General features: G+C 34.8%; 1 pseudogene; it reads left to right on the top strand.

Annotated features, from left to right (window-relative positions):
- Positions 1 to 1,932: 1,932 nt before the first annotated feature.
- On the top strand, positions 1,933 to 25,100 carry LOC149232626 (3-oxoacyl-[acyl-carrier-protein] synthase I, chloroplastic-like; annotated as a pseudogene).
- The last annotated feature ends 779 nt before the right edge of the window (positions 25,101 to 25,879 follow it).

Raw genomic sequence — 25,879 nt, 5'->3', positions numbered from 1 at the left:
CGGTAGGAGGGCTAGGGTTACTGTACCAGCTAGCCAAGCCATCGCTGTATTGCACACCAGAGGCAGTGGTCACGCAGGAACCCCACTCAAAAAATCGACGTTTGGACGCCCTCTACTCACGCACCAGGGTAATTGTTCAGATCAGCCAGTAGTAGAGGACAAAAGCGAGGCAGGAAGGTCGATCTGGACAGCACGAAGGAGTTTATGGACTGTGCAGGCTGCGACGTCCCAGTACCCGGCTGAACAGGCGAGGGTATACGCCATCGAATGGAAGTCGGGTATAGCGACCCTAACCACAGCGGCCACGAGCCCGGAGGCCTGGATCTTCCTGCTGGATACAAATGCCCATGACAGAGCGGGTGGATCTCTGACAAATGACCTCTATAAGCCAGATCTGGAGAAACCAAGGCGTGGACAGGATCCAAAGCTAAATGAGGCATCTGGATTCAAAGAGGAACTGCCAGATCCAACAAAGCGAGGTCTCCACAAGATCGATCTACTCCGCATGGATGAAGATCTGATTCAGATCTTCATCAAATCGATAGGGGGCAAACACTTTTGCATGCGGCTCAGTAAGGGGATGAGCATCCATGAGCATCCAACAAGAACCACAAATGGAAGTAAGCGACATCAAACGAACTCATGGATCAGAGGGCTCGGAATCTGACAAAGAACTTCCATTGATCCCAATGGAAAATCAGCTAGCTATTATTACACCCACTCTCGACACTGGAGGTTGGCGACGGGTGGAGAAGAAGAAGGGCAGAAAAGTTTAGGCTTGCTGGAACTTATTTTTTTCTATTTTGTTTTTTTTGTTGCTTCCTGTCATTACAGGAACAACCATCTGCATATGCTTCATGCATCTACAAAATGTAATTTTATCAATATGAATAAAATTACGACTTTTTTCTATGGGAAAATATATATATATATATATATATTCAAAGTTTTAAGTTATTTATAGTTTATATATAGAGATATAATATTAAATTTAAAGATAGAAATTTATTCAGAAGCTAAATTTATTTTATTATAAAAATCATTAAAATTTATATAAAGATTTTAAACATGTTAATTATTTTATAAAAAAATAATGTAACATTTAAATTACAATTTTAAGAGTATATAGTTAAATTTTAAGTGTATATCTATATATATAGATATATAATTTCTTTGATGGGGGAGAACCGAGATTAACGTGGTCGTCGGATCCCATGAGGAGTGACAAATGGGTAGTTGGGGAGGGATGTACCTCTTAGTCCCCTCTTCCTATACAGAGGAGGGAATGACGTACAAAAGCCTTCGATATCAAGCATGTGAGTATTTACATTGCATTGGGAAAGAGGAGCAGTAACGGGATGAGGAAGATGTCGAGATTTCGTTTCAGTGTTTAGGTTTGGTGGTGGAATTATCCTTGGCCTCTTGCTCGACGATGAAAGAGGCATCGGAGGTGTGAAAAAATTGGTGGTTTCTTGATTTTCTTTGGGGAATTATGGTTTTTTGTGTACAACAGAGTCCAACTCCTTGTTTTTCTCAGGCCTTGCAGAGATGGACTGGGTTGGCAACCGTTGTGTGAAGGAAAATGCTCTTTCTGGTTCATTTGGGGTAAGGAGTGTCTATGTAAATGTTGGCAGTTCCATGATGAGGGTGGTGATTGGGAGGTGCCAAGTTTCTGGAGGATCGTCGTCCTCTTGGCAGCTATCTTTATGCAATGGAGTCACTGGTGTGGCAGGGAATGTGAAGGTGGTGTTAGCGGCGGTAGTCGAGAAACTCCCCGGAATCGAAAAGCGCAACCCCATCTCACGACTGGCACAATACTATCTGGGTTCTGCAGGATGGGGATAATCCACTCCTGCTTCCACCTTCTCCCTGAACCTATTCTGGGCGGACTAACGATGGGAGCAATGGAGCTACCGTCGCACATTGCAGCAGATGGCGGACCTTGAGAGTTCTTTCTGGTGGACAGGAGGGCAGGAATTTAATTTGGCAGACAGGGCACCACTCTTGGTTGAATTGGGCATGCTTGGTTGGAGGCCGATGTGCCCTAATCCTCGACGCAAGCGGTCTATCCTCTCGATGAAGCCAAGGATGGGGAGGGAGGAAGCCCTTAGATTGCAAACCATGGTGGATGAAAGCGGGAGCAAACCGGTGGGAAGGGATTGGGGTGCAAGTACTGGAGCGCATAGAGGACGAGGTGGCAAACTTCGTGGTGGTCGACTTCCGACCTCCCGAGTAGGTGGCAGGAGTCGGGGGAAGTTGACTCATCGTGGCAGCAACAGCGAAACGAAGACATCCCACACTGGTAGTAGTACTCAGACTCTTGTCTCTTAGAGGGGTGGTGGGCGCAGGAGAGCTCAAGAAGCTCAAAATGATGGTAATTGTGATGCCCTGGACCCACAGTAATTGCAACATTTTTGCTTGGAAAACTGTCGAGGCCCAATCTAATCCTTGGTGGACCGGGTAGATGTTACAGAACGAATTAATCGGGAAACACACGATGAGCTGATGGAAACATTGGATCACATGCATTTCTTCAAGTGCCAGGTCAGGGAGTGAGTGGTGGTAGTTTGGCGAGGACAAAACCATCTAGTAGAGAAAGTGGAAAAGCTGGAGAATTGGATGGCACACTTTGAAGGGCACGTTCAGTGCAACTTCCGTCCTCTGCCTCCTCCAGGAACTGCTCCAGATAACCCAACTTCTGTCACCTCAGATGATTAGTATGTCCTCTGGTTTTCTTTATGTTTTGTTTGTCTATTGGAGCCTATGGCCCTCTCGTTTGTGGACACTATTATTGGCATATTTTTTGTATTTTTTCCACCTTCTGCAAACTTTGGTCAACAAACCTGGTCGGGGTGAGACCACATGCTTTTTGAAGTATCGGATGTATATCTTGTTTTCTAAATGAATAGAATTTTGACTTTATATATATATATATATATATATATATATATATATATATAATCTACTATGAAACCTTCTTCAGTAACATGATATGAGATTTAAAAAAAGAAGAAGGAAAGATTATGAATTAATTTTCAATAACCCCGAGGGTATTCTTCTATATATATATAATCTTCTATGAAACCTTCTTTAGTAAAATGATATGAGATTTCAAAAAAAAGAAGGAAATATTATGAATTATTTTTTAATAACCCCGAGGGTATTCAGAAGAATTGACCCCATGACTTCGTATTAAAAAGGTGTTTTTACCAACAAGAACTTGACCAATTAAGCTTACTCTCATAACAATAATTTAATGTTTGACTATTTTTATATAATAATATTATATAAATAAAGTATAATATTTAAAATATTTTAATTAAATACAAAAGTAAAAATAAAATTTATTCTTATACTAACCATATTTCCATTTCAAAGACCATTCTTATTTTATATTTTATTAATATAAATTAAAACAAATCTACATTAATTTTTATATATAATTTAAATACAAATACAAATATAATAGTTATGAGGCACATTCAATTTTTAATACAAGTGTAATGTGTTGCTTCTTAGTACTTGCCTCTTATGTAAATAGTAGTTCATAGCTAAATTAAAGTAAAAACAATAAAAAACTAAAATATCATGTAGACAAATGCTTTCAACAATTAAAAATATAAAATTAAAAAAGGAATTTATTTATTTATTTATTTTTATTTTCTTTTTCAAGAAAAATGGAAATTGGCAATTGTTTGGGGGGGAATCATGGAAAATTAGCCCATCTTTCAATATTAGCCTAATCTTTTTTCCATATAACCCATATATTAATTCTTATTTTTATAATTAATAATAATTATTATTTAAAACAAAGTTCCTTGATGGGGGTGACAAATGGCAAAAGTGAGGGAATGGTGGGGGCCTTGTCCTCCTCGCCCACATGGCATTAGATTTCAAGGAGTGTGTCACACACGCTTCCACCAGATCATAGGCATCGAACTTTCTAGATGCATACAAATTAGTATAAGAGAATTTTCACTTCAACATTGTTGGTTGCATGTGGTTATATAACATGAGGTGACAAAAGGTGTAGGATGTTTAAATTTGCAAGGTTGCATTCTAGTTGTGACCACCCCTTCTTTTCTAATTGGATTGTGTCAAGACAGAGCTTAAGTCAGCTCTGTGGGGGCTGTAAAATTGAAACAATTTTTGTAGGCCAACGTATATGGGATCCAGGTTCATTGTGGCAGCCCTTGTTTGAATGTAGCATTTGTGTGGAAAGGTTGGAATTTTTGTGACGAGTCCTGGAAAGTAGAGTGGATCGGTTGGGATATGAATTTAGCTCTGTTAGTATAGTAAGTACCATATACATAGTATCAAATTTAGATTTTGTGGGTGTGCCCATCGGGGAGTAGGGCCATGGGGCCATGGGCCAACACATCTAGGAGATAACCAAGACCTGGGGAAGGAGGTGTTTTTGCAACATGTTAATTCTTTGAGAATAGTTGAATTGCCTACCCCTTTTGACTCGTTGGATGAATGTCTTCAACAAATTACATAGCTCTTAGAACAACTTGCTCGGGATAGGCATGACGACCGAATGACGTGATCGGATTCATGAATGACCCTCAGGAAAATTGGTGGCAGATGATGTATAGGCTAGCCTCTCTTCGTCGTGGCTAGAAGTGGATTCTTGAGAGAATGGAGCAACTGGAAGGTAGACTGAAGCATATGGAAGGTCATGTTCATTGTGCATTTAGCCCTCCTCCATCATCAGTTCATCAACAAGACAACCTGGTTTCGGCTCACCACCTAGATCAGTGATGAAAATTGGTTGCTTCCAGGTTCTTAAATTTTTTTGGTACTTTGGTTCTCTAGTTCTTTGTTTTGTTTATAATGTGGTTATGTTATTATCTTATGACCAACAAGTCTAAGAATAAGGCTAGGGTTTTTTAGCAAAAAAACCCCTTGCAATGTATCAATGACATGAATTAATAAAAAAACTTAAATTACAAAAATAAATAAATTATTATTTAAAATAAAATTATCATTTAGTTTTTTTCCTTATCAATATGAAATATATTATAAAATCAATGTTTTAATATTTATACACTTTATCTTAATAATATGAGATATTTCATAAAATAAGTGATAATATTTATACACTTTATCTTAGGAATATGAGATATTTCATAAAATAAGTAATGCTTATCGATAAAAACATTTTTATATAATAAACTCAAACATCAAATATAAACATTTTTCTGAATGTATCATTTGATTTCTTAATGAAATAGCAATGCTATCATTTCTCATTATCGGACAAAAAAAACAGATGATTCCATTACATCTAACTGCTTCTCAAATATAAATCTTTGTCGGCTTTAATGTCGAGCAGCGAACTTCACCGTCTGACTTAAAGAGACTGATCCTCTACTATAAGTTTCACATTAAATTTTGAGAGATACCCGTAGTGGGCAAACATTAAATATGATAAAGGTATGCCATACAATGTAATTAAATCTACATCAACCATTCAACTTCCTTCAGAATGATCACAACGTTATAGGGAGAGTGTTTCCTCATTAATTATCCAATAAAACAAACTTATATAATAGGAATGATGAATACAATCATTTAAGTGTAAAATGGTTTAAAATTGTTATTATATAAAATATTTATATTTTTGATAAATTTATTTAAATTAAATGTTTAGATGAGTAAAAATAATAAAAATTTGTTTATATTAAATAGAATTAATTTTATTATTAAAAAAATAATTTTATTATATAAATTAAATTTATTTACATAAATATATATATGTGTGTTTGGTTTGAAGTTATTAATTTTAAAGTTATTTTTGTTATAATATTTGTAAACATTGAATTTAAACTTGGATGAGTAAAATCCCAATCATTTTTATTAACCATTAAAAATAAACCCAATCAGCATATTTATTAAAAATTTTTATGTAAAACAAATTTATAATAAAAAAAACAAAAAACAAAAAAAACTCGTACTATTACATATCATTGTGTCATATAAATATCATTGAGATACTTTTGAATGGTGAATTTGGTAATACATATCACCATCAATTTATCTAAATAATTTAGATGTTAAAAAAAACTCTTATTATTACATATCAGTGTTATCATATAAATATTGTTGTTATTATATTAAGATACTTTTGAATGGTGAATTTGATAATACATATCACCATCAAATTATTATGATACATTACATTTTATCAAGGTGAAATCTTTAATGCTTTAGGTATGAACTCAAAGGCACTCTTCATATTATTTCAAAGTTTAAAGACATTCTTTATAATCAAAGTTATAAGTTATATATATATAGGGATTTGTTATAATTGTAAATATAATTTTATTAAAAGAAATGAAGAAATTTTATGAATATAAATATTTGGATTCTTATAACTCTTAATTAGTGTTTTGAATGAATTATAAATTAGAAAATTAACATTTTTAATTATAAAAATTATAATTGTAGAGGAAAAAAATAAGAGTTAAGTTTTATCTATGAAATATTTTCTATCTTTATTTTTAAAACAAGATTTGTGAAATCTTACCCAAAAAAACAAAAAAACAAATTTAAATTTATTTAGAAAATATAAAATACAATTATTTTATTATAAAAATCATTAAAATTTATAAAATTATATAAAAATTTTAAACATATATATCATGAAATCTTTTTCGTTAAAATGATATGAGATTAAATTAAGAATTATTTTTCAATAACTTGAGGGTGTCCAAAAGAATTAACCCCATGACCTCTTATTAAAAATGTGTTTTTAGTAATAAGAACTTGACCAATTAAACTCATCCTAATAACAATAATTTAATATTAAACTATATTTATATAATTATATTAAATTTCCTACGGAGCTTTGGATTGACAGTGAATGGATGCACTGTTAAGGCACTCCTTGCGATAGGTCACTGGTTCAAATCCCCCGTGGGTGCTTACCTACCAAAAAAAATTATATTACATTAAAAAATATAATTTTAATTTTTATATATAATTTAAATACAAATGTAATAGTTATGAGACACATTCAAATTTTAATACAAATGTAATATACAGTGTTGCTGCTTAGTATCATGCTTCTTATGCAAATAGTAATTGATAACTAAATTAAAGTGAAAATAATAAAAAACTAAAATATCATATAAACAAATACTTTCAACAATTAAAAATATAAATTTTTACTCTTACTTATTAAAGAGTGTCGAAGAAAACATAAGTAATGATGGTTAAGCGTATTTATTTACATTTTTGTTATTGGCATATATATATATATACTGGACGTGTCTATTTAATTCACAATAAAATATTATTTCTTTATAATTAACCAATTCTATATAATTTGTGGTTAAAAGTAAAATAATATATATATATATATATTCAAACAAATTTTAATAATAATTGTTATAGTAGTCTTAGTGATTTTGACATATTTTCGAAAATCGTTGTCGAATGTTTTGATGTCCTAATTTACATTAAAATTTTCAGGTAGATGGAGATGTTTTCATGGTTAATGAATTTTGAATTTAAGAATTAAAAAGTATATTTAAATTATTGAATTGAGGCTTCTGTGACCCATATCAGGTTTAAAAGAAATTTTTCGACGTAAATCACAAGATATATCATTTGTCGACACGTTTCGAACCAACCAGTGTGGTTCGTCGTCAGGACAAGTTGAAAAATCAAATCCATCTTTACCTGTTAAATAGTTTGAGCAGAGCCTCCAACGGCTAACTAGGACAACGGCTAAATTATTTAAATTATTTTTTAAAACTATTAATTTTGTGATTTTTGGAAATGTAAATTTTGTTATTATAATGTGAATTAAGGATATTTATTTAATATATTATTAATAATTATATATATATATATTTATTTGTTTATTTATTTATTTATTTATTTTAAAGAAGGAAATTTATTATACTTTAGTTGTTAAATCAATAATGGGGATAATTATTATAGTTGTTATTTGTGTTATTGCAATTTGACTTATCATTGTTATTTAAGGAAAATTATATCACTCTAAATACTGACAAGTGGTCTATGGTGGTCCATAATGGGCACGTTATCACTCATGCCAAATGCCTCCAGGTCTTAGGACATTAACCTATTTCCTTAAATTCAAGATTTTTAATCAAACAAAAACAATTTTAGTTATGTATTTAATATGAAAATATTTATAATATTATAAATAAAGTAAAAAATTCACAATAAAACTCATTTATAATGCATATATATGTGAATTTTATGAAAATAGAAACCTTAACACATTCATAATTCTTTCTCATAAAACAAAAGCAACGAAAAGATCTCTATATATAACTAACAAGGATGGCATGCAACTGGGAGTCCCTGCTGGTAGATAATTTTGCATCCAAGAGTACCCATGTTGAATAGTTTCGATGGACCCTACTACAGGAAAAATGTGAAATACATGAAAAAATGTGATTGCAATCACGTTTTTTCATGTATTTCACATATTTGGTGTAGTAGGGTCCACGAAACTATGCAACATAGGTACTCCTTGGATGTAAAATTAAATTATGCATCCAACAAGTGCTCTTGCTCGAAATTTGAGTAAAATTGTATGACAACCCATGTGTAAGAGGCACCCTACCTCCTACACATAGGTTGCAAAATACATTATCTTAATACATTGTAATCTAAAACATTTTTTTTATATATAATATTCCAAGCTCCCAACTTGACATTTCCGATAAATTTGGATGAAACGTTTAGTCATTATTGAGCCTCATACCCACATTCTCAATGTTTCCTTATTCCAAAACATGTACAATATAGTCTTTTACCCATCCCAAAATATTTTTCATGTAATGAAGCTATTGAAAACACGGTGGAGTTTGGAGCCAAGCTAGTGTTAATGTCTTTGAATGGAAATAGAATAATAGCACGTGTCATAACTCCATGTGTACATTTCTTCACGTTTTTAGTCCCCCCACCTTATGGTGACCCATCATCAAATCTTTCCACTAAGACGACTTCTTACTTTTCTCTTTGATAGTTTATGAATACTTTACCTTCAAAGATATGGCTACTACATGTCCATGAAAAAACTATTTTTACATCAAATACAAATGTGTTAACTATGTTTTCGAGTATGTCATTAATGTGGAGATGGTGATAGGAGTTGGCTTTATCAATTTTCATGGGGATGGAAAGATAATAATCTGTTACTCAAGGGTTGAACAAAATCATTACAATTGATGGATGTTATTTAGAGATTTTTGGAATGTCAATTCTATAATTGGTAAGAATTCATTATGCACTACCACTCTCTACGACTCAATTGACAAATGGGATGAGTTTTTTCTATGTTTTGCATCATATGTATGTGCTTTCCTTCTTTGCTAGATTTTTCTTTTGCTCCCTGTGAATTTTGGTGTATCGAAGGTTTGTCTCACTCTTATTTTGGTTCATATTATTTTGGTTTTCCAACGTCTAGATGTTTTAACTAATATTTGGGAAAGGAAATGGGTTTCTATGAGTTCATGTTCTAGTAAATTGGTTGGCTCTCTCGTTTGTTTTAGTCCAAGGTATAAGCCCCTTTTATCAAGTAGGCTCCTATCAATTTTCCTTCTAAGTTTTGTTCTCTATCACCCATCTCTTGGAGTCTAGTAAAGGTTCTATTTATCACCTCTTTGGTGATCTTTCCTTGAGTTAAAACTCTCCATGCACTCTCCAGGTAGACTCTTGTGACAAGGGCATCGATGGAATCTGGGTGGTTTTGGTTTTGGATTGGAAGCCTATGTATATCTCTGTTAGTCTCAATCATTGAAGTGCTTTCATTCACATTGTGTTATAGTTATTGTGCTTCATATAATCTTTGGAGGATTGAAGAGTTCATTAGAGAACCTCATTAGTCAACTAGTTGGTGGGGCGGAGGCTATCGAATTTATATTCCCCCTTATAGAGCTTGTTTCTTCCTTTTGGAACTCACTATGCTAAGGTTTTGAGGCTCGAGGTCATAAGACACCTTCTTCTTCTAGGGCCCAACAAGTTACCAAACACTCAACAATGATCTATTATCGGAACACTCTACCACACATTCATGGAGAAATATAAGATTTGAAAGAGAATGCCCAAGTGCAACGACGTTGTCTTAGATGCAAATGTATTGGAGTAAGTTGGATCTTGGGTGCCAGACTCCTACTATAACAAAACCAAGTAGACTAGCTACCTCTAGGCAGTGGAATTTTATTAAAAAATCAAGATAGTTATGGGAAAAGTATTGGTTGAAAAATGCTAGGAGTAACAAGAAATTTTACTATTTGTGGATGAAGTTCAAAGGTAGCTTGGGAAACATGATTGTAAGATCATAGTTTAGACAAAGAAACTAAGCAACATTTAATTTTCAAACGTTAAGGAAGAAGTTAGTCTACCTGAAACTATCCAGATGCACTCTCCCACTTCTTAGTTGGTGGATAATTTTTGTTTTCAATCTATCCTTGGTTATATTTACAATCGTGTTATTCAACTGGAATTAGTAGATTGTAAGCCCTTACGTAATAAGCTAAAACTAGTATATACTAATTGTAATTGCTATTTGATAAATTTTCTAACATGGTTCTTAGTTATTGACCAACAAAAAAAACTATATTGCATTATTCATCTTGTTTCCCAAATAACATACCATTAAATATGATGAAACATATGTTTTATACTGTTACAATACTCTGATATAAACTATATAACTTACCAAAAAAAATTAAAACCAAATCTAAAAATTATAAGCAACCATTTCTAAATTTTATATTCTAAAAATAAATTTTATAATTCCATTGCGATATGCGATTCTTCTAATTTTTAGCAATCTAAATTAATATTTATATATTTTCAAAAAAATAATATATATTTCAATTATGTGGCACATTCAATTTTTTTTTAAAATGTAATCACAATGTGGAATCTAGGTGAATATAAGAGCATCCGATGGAAATACGTAGGAGATTTTGACTTGTGTATACCTAACCTTCTTACTCTACGCTTTCAAAAGTTATGTTGTCATATCTTCCAAAGTCGTTGTTATTGGATCTTCCAAATCTTTTGACATCGTAACTCACATTAAATTCTTCACGGTAGTTGCGACCAATGATCAAATTTGAAGGGCGGGGTTTAATTTCATTTAGAAGGGCGCACATTCAAGGCGCCCTTCCATAATGAATAACATAAAAAAAAAAAACAATTCAATTGACAACTGTAAATTATCTTCAAATTTCTTTTTTTTAACACATGGTGAATCGGTAATTGTTTGGAACTAATGTTGTGAGTTCCAAGACAACATACTATTGGTTGTCGATGTCTTTACAATGTTGCAAGTTGCAAGATATTCCTCAGTTTATCAAGAACAATAGCCCCTTCCAACACAGCTGCAAGTCCAGTATTCATCATACAATTTATATGCATTGTAACTTACAAGTGACAAGCCAAATGTGTTCATAACATTTATGTTTGCCAAATGTTATGTTTTTTGTGTTTTTCCTTGAATTATTGTTATATTAAGCAAAGGTTTGTGTAAGAACATCCAAAAAAGAATTAGTTTGAGATGAAAGAAAAACTTTACATCTCAACATGCAGTTGAAGATTACACTCTGAAAACATGGGGCAGAAGAGCCTCAATAAGATGATTTCACACTACAAATGCCATTGTGCCAAGAGTCATTTGATGTGGTATGGGAAATTGTTATTAAATTGATACGAGTAGTGAAGAACTTATATGTAAGAAATACAATGTTATCCAAATAGTAAAAGGAAATGGTGTCGATGCATGATCAAACTATGGTTAATGGGATTTGTAATTACAAACATGCTACATTGGACTGAAAGAGTGCTTTTGGTAGTTTTCGAATGATGAGTAAAATAGATGTGTCATTTGAAGATTCAATATGCATTTTTCCAAAGCAATGCCAACACTAAGACAACTGAAAAATTTCTAATCGTTTTGCCTACATGTCTGAAGAATTTTTTTTGAGACCTGGGTAGCTAGATTCAAAATCATACCAAAGGCTTTGGATGGTTGTATTTTCTTAGTGTTAAGTGTACATAAAGTAAATCATATCATCAGCTTGGAACTGCTTACATCATTGGTACACTAGTGAAGTTCAATAATAAGGAAGTTTCATAAGAACTGGCATAATGTTCAAGTACAAGCAATGCCATTGCACTATAGTGGTAGTTATGATCTAGTATATGGACATGCTAAGAAAGCCAAGGCCAAAAATTGGCAAAAAAATTGGGAATACAACAAGTTGTACAAAATAAACACATAAAAGGAATGCATTCTATAGACAGTGGGACTCAATCTAAAAGACATATATAACTCTGGCCACTTATTTCAGCTCACTGAGAATATATACAAATGGTAAATTTTACAATTTGGTGGAGGAACTCACAACTACAATCCATTATTTTTGTTATCTATTTCAGTCTTGTTAAGTATCTACAATAAAAGAGGCACAAATTGAAACAAAAATTTCAAGCATGGCCTCCCAGAATTCTCTTGATTCCATCCTTTTTCTCAAGACTGAGTTTGGAGAGAAATCTAATTTCAAACTTGGTTCTGAAATTTCCTTTCCTGCCATTCTCCTTTGCAATGTGCATTCCCTCCTTGGGAATAATATTTTCATACCCAAGGTATATAATGTCATTGAAAGTAAGATTTAGTGTCTTCCTACTCAATGTTGGAATTGTGATAGAAAATCCTATTGGAGCTTCAACCAAGCTTATGTTCTTAACAAGCACCAAGTCATTGTCTTCTCGTCTGAAAAAATCATGTGGCCTCTCATCAATCACAAATACTAGATCAGCAGCCACAACTCCTAACTGTTCATTCCCCAATCAAAAATACCAGATCCGCAGCCACAACTCCTAATTGTTCATTCCCCTTCTCTGGAAATGTTATATTAGTCCATTTCTTCCATCCTTGTTTTATTTCTCTACTCAAAACCTCTTGAATGGTCACAGTCTTGCTGCATGCATAAAGACAAATGTCATTTCTCATAACAAAATAACAGGAAAATATCTACAACTTACTACTAATGAAAGAGACAAAAAAATAACCACCCATTGCCATTAAACACATCCCTCGAAATCTTCATCTTCAATACAACACCATTCTATATTTCTTCAAGGGTACATAGACTAGTTTTTTAAGAAATATGAAGTTCATATTATTAAAACTTATAAGATACATTCAAAAAGAGCAAACATTATATTGCAAAGTCAGCAAATACATATGATCCATCTATAATACTTAGAGAGACTATATTAGGCCATGCATGAGAAATATTAAATAAAACAATTTAATATGTTTAAAAAATGAAAATCCCAAAGTTGTAAACATATAAAATGAAGGAAAGGAAACTTAAGAGGCAAAATACCACATTCTGATGTTGTCTCTAGTTCAAAACAAGCAAGATTGTATGAAAATCAACACAGAAATACTAAATTATTTTTTTCACAAACAGAAAGATACTATTACGTCAAAGGCTACATTATTAAATGCATTACTCTTACACATGTGTGATTGAGAAATGTAACCACATAAGATCATATTGCACAGGCCTTGAACTCAACCGCAATTGAACCAACTATAGGGACAAAATCATAGTTGGGAAACTGCATATGAGTCTAAACTAAGACCAAAAAATAAACATATAGAAATCATTGCATCTTAATGAAATTGAAATAAGAATAAAAATATGAAGAAACAGAAATACTTATATTAAAAGTATATGGAAGGTCTCATTTATAAAATTAAAAATAAATTCCAGCTTATATAGGACGTATCAGTGGAATTCTAACTTATAAACTTCAGATTTGACCAAATCATTGTTCTATTGTCTATTAAAACTCTTTTGGAAAGATGAGACTTCCAATAATTGCACATCTCAAATGATTGGAACTATAGTCCCTAGACTTGGCCATAAAATTGATCCAAGATAGCTTCTTCTTTTAGTTATAAAACTTTGACAGTTGTGGTCCTCCAATTTAACATATCTTGTGCAATATCCTACAATGATTACATTCAATATGTTTAAGAAAAACTTCACATATATACTTGAAAAATATGGTTGTGGTCCTCCAACTTAACATATCTTATGCAATATCCTACAATGATTACATTCAATATGTTTAAGAAAAACTTCACATACAAACTTGAAAAATATGGTTATGCTTTCATTTACAAAAGTCAAATGATATAAAACTAAAAAAATTCACTTACCAAAATGGTTCGTTCAAGTGCTTGATAGAGTAAGACAATGATAGTAATAAATACTGAAACTTACTAGTTCTTTCAATCTATTTTCATAGTGGAATAGGTTTCTGAATTTTCATCTCTTTCCATTCATCATAATAGCATTCCAATCTACCTCATTTAGAGCATGAGGTGCACTGAGAGAGATAAATATTAACATATCCAATGTTTTTAAAGAAAGTCTTGATCTATCCTCATTTTTTATCCTATTTAATTTTGAAAAACCTCTTTCACAAACTGTTGTATTAGCCGGAATAACAATAATTTCTTGCCATAGCTGCATTAAGCATGGAAATCCTTCAAACCATTCAATTTCACCTCCACATAGATCCCAGGCTCCAAACATATGCTTTTTTGGGTAAGAGTTATATATAGTATGTATAAATTCATCCATTTCACCCATACATTTAATGTTGTCCACAACAAGCAAGCCTGCAACACTAAATTTTTCACATAAACATATCAACCATATTCTTGTTTGAGAGTCTCTATCATCCATATCCTCATAATAATTACGAGGACTAAAAAGCTTAGCTGCATTAAAAATAGGTAAATTTGTGAACCTTGCATTTAGAGAGTCAATCACCTTCATTACAAAACCCTTTCCCAGCATAATGCAGTCATCTAGTGTCCCTGATCTTTGTGACTTTGGAAAACTCTCAAACCTCAATTCATGTACATGTACTATACCTGTGCAATCTGCAAACTCAAGGGTTCCTTATTGTGTTTTACTTTAAAAGAATGATGTGTGCTTTGCACCTACCCCAACTGTGCCTCTTAGAAATCGCTTATGAAGTAAGCTAATAGTGATATCCAAAGTTGTTCCAATGCATGTAATGTCAACATGACCCTCTTGAAACTTTAGATTCAGCTTATTTAACTCAATAAGCACATCTGCAAGTAAGTAGATGCAAAATTGAACTTGAAATATTGTAGCCATCTCATACATTTTTTTCTCCACTAACTCCCAGTCTCTTAACAAAGCAGGCATGAGCTTAACGAGTCTTTCCATGAATTTTCCTTTGGAAATCCATCTAATATAATGAATTTGTAACACTTCTAGCCTTGTTATTTGAAATGAATCCATTAGCTCTTTCAATTCTCCATGTCTTTTAGTAGATTTCCCTAACTGTGAATAGATCTTGTTTGCAAACTTATCAATAGCTTGCAACTCTTCAAAATAATATGAAGCATCATTTGCTGCTAATGCTTCTCGATGAGCTATACAATGGATATCTAATAAATGAGGGGCATGTCGATGAATCTTAGTAGATAAACCTTCACGAATACCCCTCATGGATGAAGCTCCATCAGATCCAAATCCAACTAACTTTGTCATGGATAGATTCATGTCTGCTAAAAGAGATGTCACAACATCATACATAAACTGTGATGTTCCGTCCCTAATTTGCATCAAATATATGAATTTTGTAGCACATGGACCTCTTCCTTCATTTGTCAAATATGTAATATAAACAATAAAATGTTTCACCATAGTCCGATTAGTGCTTTCATCAACTAAAAGTGAGTAATATGGACTTTGGAAAATCTCATCTTTTATTTTTTTCCAATATACCTCCTTAGCAGCTTCTAGAAAGTATTTTCCAGATGTTGTATTTGTATATGCTGAGTATTCATATGTTAGAGGCATGTGAGGAGTGTTTTTATACCTGTTCAAGTCACAAATTGACTTATATACTTCCAAAGGTAAATCATGTATTGCAACAAAATACATGTTCTCAATAACTGATATAATTCTCTCTTTCTGAGCATCAACCACTAGCTCTACATGTTTTGTAATTGGAAGAGTACTCCGTTTACTTTCTCCCTCTACAAGTTGCAAAGCAAATATATGAGCCTCTGACGTTGCATGGATGTTTAAAGCACTAACTTGAATGGATGTGCTTCCATCTTGAGCAAATGGAGTTTCCCTTTTAAATTTTATACACCATGAACATTTTATCCTTTCAACGCCATTAAAATCTTTTACAGCATAAGCCGATGGAAATCTCATCTTCCATTTGGATATGAATGTTCTTTTGTACCTCTTGGATTTTGTTTCCTCTTCAAGAAGTTCTACACTAACTGATTCATGGTCCTCATCTACATGATCATATACTTCATTTTCAGAAATATGCAGTTGATTAGAGCATTGAGAGATACCAAATGCATCGGCAAGTGAAAGTTGTTTCAGATCCTTTTTGGGGCGACCAAGAGGTGGCATTTTATACCTATAATCAACAAAACAAGAAATATAAAAATATAGATTAATATAAAAATACACAATATTCTTTGAAAATAAGACAAGTATACAACAAAATTCATATGAAAACTAATGAAAAGCAACAAATAGATCTCACACACATAGGTCTGTTGATCATTGAAAATTAAAACTAACATTGATCTTCATGGAAGGTTATGCACATTGCCATCACCAAAATGGAATTTCTTCTATAACAAGGAATATCTCAAATTGTTTTTCAGTAACTGTAATGTAGAAGGCATCATGATTCACAAGGACAACAATCACAAAAAAGGGGATGCACAAAGCACACCAGCAGTTGGCAGTTCGAGTGGGGCAAGTCTATGCAACATTCGTCATGTATGGATACTTCTTGAGAAGAGTTGAAAAACACTTCCAACTAGAGAAGAGCATGAAGATGCTTCCTTTTGTCTCAAATGAAGAAACTGATGCTAAGCAGTTGAATTACACCCACCCAGAATTAGAAGGTGGAAATTGGCAAGATAATTCAGCTGTACAAGGTGTTGCGGCTAGATAATAAATAATGAATAAAAATCACGCACGATTATCTCCCAGCACTACTAACACCAGATGATTGGGATAGCCATGAACATTCACTTGCATGGTTCCATGACTGTTATGTATGTTAACAACTATATATGGTTGAGAGTGGAGGTGGGCAACTAGAAGTCCACATTTCAGTTCTCAACAAGTGAACACTTAAATGTTATGGTTCTAATTACATCACACATAAAATTACAAACATGAAAGAGTGTGCATTTTAATGTTATGGTTTTAAACATGCCAGAGCATGAAAAGGCATTCATGACACTATTTTTAATATAGTTATGAGCTATGTCATGTAGTGGAGCCATAAACATGTATGGCATTCATGGAATCATGAATATTCATTGTTGTGAAGTGTTTGTGCAAAGAGACAGTCTATTGGGCAATGGATATTCAAGGTTGTGAAGTCTTTGGGCAGAGAGACAGTCTATTGGTCAATGGATAATGAAGGTGGTTTAAAAATGATTGGAACATTATGCAACAAAAGTTTTAAAAATAGAAAATTTGGTGTTATTGTTATTGATTTTATCTGATCAAGATTCACCTAAATGCATCTATATTTTTGAGGATATCTAGTAATACTTAAAATTCAGGAAAATAAAATACTATCATTTGATTTTCAATAATATTAAATACATACTTCATATAAACTTAAGATGATAGTTATTTCATTTAATTAAAGGATTTGGTAGTGTTGACACCTAATCTTCATGATTGGGGAATTTGTAAAATAAATAAATCAGGAATGTGAACAGTCATCGGAAGATGAACTGAACAATCACTCCTAATGTATAAAACAATAACATACCTATGGAATAAACACCAATCAATTTTTCTACCCTTGGAGAGTTACTGCCTGGCCTGACATGGTATCAGAGCCAGCTCCTTTCTTTAGCTCTTGTGCCTTGTAACTCCCTTGTCTGACTGAATACCTGCGCTCTGCTCCATATTCCATTACCTGCGCCCTGCTCCATACAGTACGCTGCCCATATATTCGTTGGTGTCAGTTGCCTGACATTTTCTCTCAATAAACCGCCCTCCAACCGTTATGCTTGGTAAATATCGCTAGCTGGCCTCCCTTCATACACTGCTGCTCTTTCCACGCTGATCACCAAACCAAAAAAAACCTATGCTGCTGCTCTTCCCATAACTGTCACCACACTGTTGTATCAGCACTCCATTGCCAGACCTGTTGCACGCCAGCCGGCCTCCCTTTCGGATGTTGTCGGCTTTAGCTAGCATGCCCACAGAGATTTGCACCCATTCAGACACATTATGATGAGAAGACACAGGGAAACCTGCTACGAGCCTAAGCAGCATTGAAAATGCCAATTCCGAATTTATGATGGTGGTTTTGCCTTCAATGGCTGAACTGAATTGACAGAGATTATTCAATAGGTTTGATTCATCCAAATCAGTGAGTATTGAGATATAGGCGAAGGGAAGGTTGTCGCTGTTGGTGTCCACGCTCAATCTTTGTATGAAATCCTTGAAGACTCGTGCTTTTCACAGAGCAGGTTCATGGAACCAGTGCGTATCATGATCGCATCAATATAAAGGCCGAGACTGATTTGTACCTCCGCATATTGTGGGAACGCCATTGTTGTGTGGCTAAACGAGATAAGGCACATCCAAAGAGGCCGAGCTCCCGAAGGAAGAATCACTGCCACTGCACAATATTAAGAGATCACGCACCGCTGCTCCTCAAAGAAATCATCACGCCTGCGTGCTTCATTGTTTGCTAATGTAATATGTAATATGTAATATTTTGTAATGGGCATATATTACATTTAAAGGGTTGAAGTAATATGTAAAGCATTGAAGTAATATGTAATATTTTGTAATGGACATATATTACATTTAAAAGGTTGAAGTGATATGTAATACGTAATATTTGAAATGTTGGATGCTTTTTATATCAAACATTGGAGGGATTTGAAGAAAATAAATTTGGAGAAAATATGTTGCATAAAGTTGTAGCTTGAAGTATTGACGTACATATTGGTATATGAGGAAGAGATTTGAAATCTTTTGAGAATGCGCTTTTGAGTACAATTTCACTGTATATCAGTAGAAGTATTTTTTCTATCAGCAGAAGTATTTTTTTTACAAAATGCATTCAATCATCTCTATGGTAGGAATAGTTCTCACTGGCAAGGAGAACTATCCTAAATGGTCCCGGATGATAAAACACACCCTCATCTTTAATGAGTTGTGGAAGGGAGTGTGTGTCGGAGAAGGAGACAATGACCCAGTACAACCTACATCAGACAAAGAGCTCGTCATTTGGGATAACAAGAACATCAAAGCATATGCATTAATCACAGCATCTGTAAATGAAGAAGTAAGTCGCCATATTTCATCATATTCAACTGCCTTTGAAGCTTTACAAAAGCTCAAAGAACTCTATGAATCACATTCTGCACTTGAAGTTGTTCATCTCATGATTAAACTCTTCACTCTTGAACTGAAAAATAATGATCCTCTTGCTCTTGCATATGAAGTAAAATCCATAATGCATGATATCAAATCCACTAAGGTTGAGCTGGATATCCCTCTTATTGCTTTTCTCAAGGCACTCTATCCTACCTACTCCAATTATCTTGAGTCTTTACAAGCAAATGGAAATCTTAAAGATATAACCTTTGACTCTCTTGTGAAAATGTTTGCTAAAAGAGATAAAGCCTTTGGAAAGAAGACAGTCCCTGAATCTTCTGAAGAGACTGTGTGTCTTGCTCATAAAGAAAAGCATCCTGCTCAAGACTCTACAAGAGGAAGAGGTGGTCAAAGAGGAAGAGGAAGATACTTCAGAGGCAGGGGGGGCAGACATGCTCAAGGATAAAAAGCAGATCTACATTGCATTCGCTGCAAACGAAATGGATCACATGATGCTTCTACATGCAAGCTACCATGGGACAAAATTGAGCAGAAAAGAAACCAGCAGAAAGGTAAAACTGATGATACAGACAAAGGTAAAACACCTGAATCCGCTCACTATATTGAGGCACAATGTAACATTGGAGTAAATGAAGATTTGTTTAATGCTTCACTTGCTTCTTCGAAAAATTATTGGTTACTTGATTCAGGAGCAACCTGTCATATGACTCATAGGAAAGATTTTTTTGAAGATTTCACTGACAATGTTGATGGAGCAGTATACTTTGCAGATCAGTCAAAAATCAAGCCATCAGGGCTTGGCACAATCAGGCTTAAACTGCCTGGTCTTCCAGACTTTCTTCTGGATCATGTTCTATATCTCCCACAGCTCAAGAGAAACTTGTTGTCCTTGGTCCACATCCGCCAGCAAGGTCACTCCATTCATATGTTTGATGGCAAGCTTGAGGTAAGAAAAGCATCTGACCACTCACTTGTCATGAGGGGAATAGAAGAAGAAAGACTTCTCAAACTGCAAGGAACCTCTGCTCATGCACAACATTTCTCATATATTTCTCATCATGAAGAAGGTACACTTCCATCAAGTTTATTATGGCATGCTAGATTTGGACATTTAAACTATGACAGTCTCCGCTTATTGAAGAAAAATGGTGTTGCTGGTTTGCCTACAATTCCTAGGAAACATAAACAATGTGATGCTTGCATTCTAGGAAAGCATAGCAAATAGTCTTTTCATGATTCACATTCAAGAGCACATAGGAAGCTTGAACTCTTTCATTCAGATTTATGTGGTCCAATGCTTGTTCCTTCTGCAAATGGAAATAAATATATCATGACATTTATTGATGATTACACCAGAATGTGTTGGGTTTATTTATTGAAGAACAAATCTGATGCTTTTCAAACATTCAAGAATTTTCATAAATGGATTGAAAATGATGCACAATCTCATATTGGGTCTATTCGCACTGATAATGGAAAAGAATATACATCAAATGAATTTGAAAACTATCTTCGCCAACATGGGATCAAACATCAAACAACTATGCCTTATAATCCCCAACAAAATGGTGTAGCTGAAAGAATGAATAGAACAATCTTGAATATGGTACGATCCATGCTTTTCTTCAAAAATGTAAAGATAATGTTTTGGGTTGATTCTGTTCTATGTGCTGCATATATAAAGAATAGATGTCCATCTAATGCTATAAGAAACAAGACTCCTTATGAATTGTGGTATGGACATGTTCCTTCGGTAAAACATCTCAGGATCTTTGGTTCCACCTGTTATGCTTTGATACCAAAGGTACATAGAAACAAACTTGGTGCTAGAAGTCGTAAGTGTATCTTCCTGGGGTATTCAAACACCTCCAAAGCATACCGTCTCTATCATGAAGTAAATAAAAAGTTTGTTGTATCTAGAGATGTAATTTTTCTTGAATCATCCAAATCTGACAATGTTGTTGAGCGGCAACTTGATCGCTTGGATAGATTCGCAAAAACGAAATCATTTCAAGAATTTGATAATCAGATTCCACATCTTGAAGGGGGGATTCCTATACTAGATCAACATGTGGAATCTTCTTCTGAAGAACAATCTCCCCTGCATGAAACTCCAACAACGGATGATGCTTTAAGTGATGTAATTGATAGAATTGGGAGACTCAATCTTGATTCAGTCCCAACTCAATCAACAGAGCAGCCTGGACCATCTCAGAAAGGTCCCCCAAAGTGGCTGACAAAGACACTTGAAAGTGTTCATCCTGATGAAATTGGAAAAACAGGAACCAGAAATTCAAACCGACAAAATGGAGGTGATGTAGATGACTCTAATTCACCTGTTGATATGGATGTTACTTATGACTGTGAATTGAACTTGTCTACAGATTTTGAACCAACTTCCTTCAAAGAAGCTGCTTCTCATGATGAATGGAAAGAAGCGATGAAAAAGGAGTATGATGCCCTCATAAAGAATGACACTTGGAAGCTGGTTGATCCTCCATTTGGAACCAAACCAATTGGCTGCAAGTGGGTCTACAAGAACAAATACAAAGTTGATGGCTCACTTGACAAGCACAAAGCTAGGCTTGTGGCAAAAGGCTTTGCATAGAAGGAAGGGGTCGATTATGAGGAAACTTTTGCCCCCAGAGCAAAATGGGCCACCATTCGGACACTCTTTGCACTAGCTGCTCAGAACGGTTGGAAAGTCCATCAAATGGATGTAAAAACTGCATTCTTGAATGGAGATCTAAAAGAGAATGGTTTTATGTCCCAGCCTGAAGGATTTGTTGTGAAAGGACATGAACATAAAGTATGCAAACTTGTGAAGTCCTTGTATGGCCTCAAACAAGCACCGCGAGCCTGGTATGAAAAACTAACTGAGCATCTTCTGAAATTCAACTTCAATCATTTTGATCTTGATGATGCAACTTTATTTGTCAAGAAAGTTGGCAAAACAGTTGTGTATCTTGTGGTATATGTAGATGATCTTTTAATGACAGGGAACAATGAAAGCTACATTGCATCCATAAAGAAGGAATTAGGGAAAAGTTTTGAAATGACTGATTTGGGCTATGTTCATTACTATCTTGGCATTGAAGTAACCCAACATCCAAAATCCATATTTCTTTCTCAAAAGAAATACATTGGAGATTTGTTAAACAGATTTGGCATGACAGAGTGCAATCCTCTTTCTACTCCAATGGAACAAAACTTAAAGCTCACATCTATTGAAGGAAAGGAATTTGAGGATGCAACAAAGTATAGACAGCTTGTAGGAAGCCTCATCTACCTCACTACTACCAGACCAGACATTTCATTTACTGTTGGAATCCTCTCCAGGTTCATGCAAAAGCCTTGTGAGGGACATTGGTCTGCTGCAAAAAGAGTTCTAAGGTACTTGAAGGGAACTCAAGACCTTGGAATCAAGTATACACAGGTGGACGACTTTAGCTTGATTGGATACTCTGATTCAGACTTCGATGGAGACAAAGAAACTGGGGTATGTACTTCAGGATATGCTATGAGTCTTGGATCAGGAGTTATCTCCTGGAGATCACGCAAACAATCAGTTCCAGCAGATTCCACAACTGAAGCAGAATACGTAGCAGCAGCTGAAGCAACGAAAGAAATTGTGTGGCTCAGGAAAATTCTTGAAGATTTGCAGGTAAAACAAGTACAATCAACTCCACTCATGATTGATAACACCTCTGCAATAAAGTTGGCCAAGAATCCAAAGTTCCATGATCGAACAAAGAATATCAATACTAAATATCATCTGATTCGACATCATGTTGAGGCCAAAACAATCCATCTCTGTCATTGTTCCACAAATGAGCAAATTGCAGACATCTTCACCAAAGCACTTGGAAAGGAAAAGCTTGAACGATTCAGAATGATGCTTGGACTCACCAACATCCCTTCAGATTAAGGGGGGGAATGTTGACACCTAATCTTCATGATTGGGGAATTTGTAAAATAAATAAATCAGGAATGTGAACAGTCATCGGAAGATGAACTGAACAATCACTCCTAATGTATAAAACAATAACATACCTATGGAATAAACACCAATCAGTTTTTCTGCCCTTGGAGAGTTACTGCCTGGCCTGACAGGTAGAAATTCCATTGTCTACTAATGAAGTGGATGATCACTAAATAATAGACCAGAAACTTAGGAAAATGCTAATCCACTTATGTAAACCTAAGATCACATAGTGCAAAGATCCAACCATCCCACTCAGCCCCCACCCGCCTGAATTTTAGAATATAGTCATACACCCAACTTCTCTCAGTACATGGTATGTCAAGAGATAAACATAAATTGTATTCTATTAACATGACTTCTCTATTCTACACAGGTAGACAAGATGCGTGTAGGGGTGTTGGTGGGTTCGGTGATGGGTGGCCTTATAATTTACTCTGGTGGAATAGAGACTCTTGTACAGAAGGGTTTCAGGAAGATGACACCATATTTTTTTCCTTATTCCATTGCAAACATGGGATATGCATTGTTGGCAATAGATCTGGGAGTAATGGGTCCAACCTACTCAATTTCAACAGCATGTGCAACAACAAATTACTGCTTATGTGCAGTTGCAAATCATATTCGCAGAGGCGAAGCAGATATCATGCTTGCAGGTGGCACAGACGCTTCGATTTTTCCTGCATGTGTGGGTGGATTTATTGCTTGTAGAGCCTTTTCATAGAGGAATGATGACCAATAGACAACTTCCAGACCATGGGACATAGATCGTGATGGGTTTATCATTGGTGAAGGTGTTGGCATGCTGGTAAGCTCAATGTGAACCCAGTTACTGTGGATATTTCATCTAATTTACTGGTAAATGCAAAATGTAGAACATAGGAGGCAGAATAGCAATCACAGATAAGCCTCAGATTCATAATGAAATGGCACCTTGATCATTGATGTGATACTAGTTGATCTGAATTATTTAGCTATTCAAGATAGAATTGTCAGGTATGATTTCATTTTCAAGGGACAGGAGCCTAGATGCATTACTTAGCCCTTTTCATGAACAACACTCAAGTTATTCAAATTTGTGTTTGAGTTATTTGTAAATATTCAAAGATCATTTCAGACTATGAGCAATTCACACTATAAGAACATGGGGATTTTGATAAGCATAATCTGTTTTTTCTCCAAACCAGGCTATAAGAATATGGGGTTTTGATAAATCATAATTTTTCTTTTCTCCATATCAGGTCATGGAAAGCCTTGAGCATGCAATGAAGTGAGGAGATCCATTAATAGCCGAGTACCTGGGTGGGGCTGTCACTAGTGATGCTTTCCACATGACTTATCCACACTCTGATGGGCTTGGAGTTTCAATGTGCATTCAGAAATTTTTGAAAGATGCAGGAGTTTCACCAGAGGAGGTAAGTGACTCCAATGATTTAATGAGGGTCTACCAGTAGTAGAGAATTACAATTATCATGTCGTAAATAACATTGCAGGTCAATTATATCAATGCTCATGCAACATTAACTCTGGCTGGAGATCTAGCAGAGGTTAAAGCTATCAAAGCTATCAAGAACGTTTTCAAGGATACTTCTTGCATCAAAATGAATGGCACAAAAGTGAATAATTCATTACTGATCAGATCATGAGATTGATTGTAAAGTTTTGAAGATAGGAAAATTTTATCTGGCTCCTCGGAGCTTGAAACTACAAGTCACGGAAGCACTGCCAAAAATCCATAATCGATTCATGCGGAGCCTTTCGTTGCTGTAACAGTTTCCAGTCAAGATGGTCTGGATCAAAATGATAGAAAGTGTCTTCAATGAGATCACAAAAGTGCTCAAGTGAGTGCACGCTGTCAGCCAGTAGGCTACACAGCCATCGAAGTGGAGATTTGTGAAGTGTGTATGCAAGCAGCAAGCTGGCATGTTCGTTAGAACACCCATCTTCCTCATGAAGCATGGAAATAAAGTCATGTAAGTACTTAGGCCAGGCCACTTCGCCTTCACCATCATATGTGTAAGTGGACAAGAGATCGAAAAACTCCCTCGTGATGGTGACATCTTCATGATTCGAAAAACATCGTGGAGGGAGAAGAGTGCAAGAATCCATGAAATATATGCAAGGTTCAAAACCGGATGAGAGGACACAGCTTTTCATCTGGACCTCCTTCTAGTGCCAGAAATGTTGATGGTGATGGACCTGCCAACATGTCAAGGGGATCTCCCCGGTAAGAAGTCCCAATCAAACCTCAAACTGTTTGGTGTAGGAGTCGCAGCAGTGGGTCATATGGTACTTCCTTGACTGTGATTTCGGGCAAAGGCAAGTAAGATAACTTTGTTGGTAGCAAGGGTGTGATAGTTGCAGTGAGTCAACGAAGGTGCATGAGAGGTTCTAACACATGGGGGTTGAGATGAGTGCGTGATCC

The sequence above is a fragment of the Pinus tabuliformis genome, chromosome J (genome assembly GCF_031772625.1).
Source record: "Pinus tabuliformis cultivar Carrire ecotype Pingquan chromosome J, CPIR1, whole genome shotgun sequence".
Lineage (NCBI taxonomy): Eukaryota > Viridiplantae > Streptophyta > Pinopsida > Pinales > Pinaceae > Pinus > Pinus tabuliformis.
This window is presented reverse-complemented; position numbering and strand designations above follow the sequence as displayed.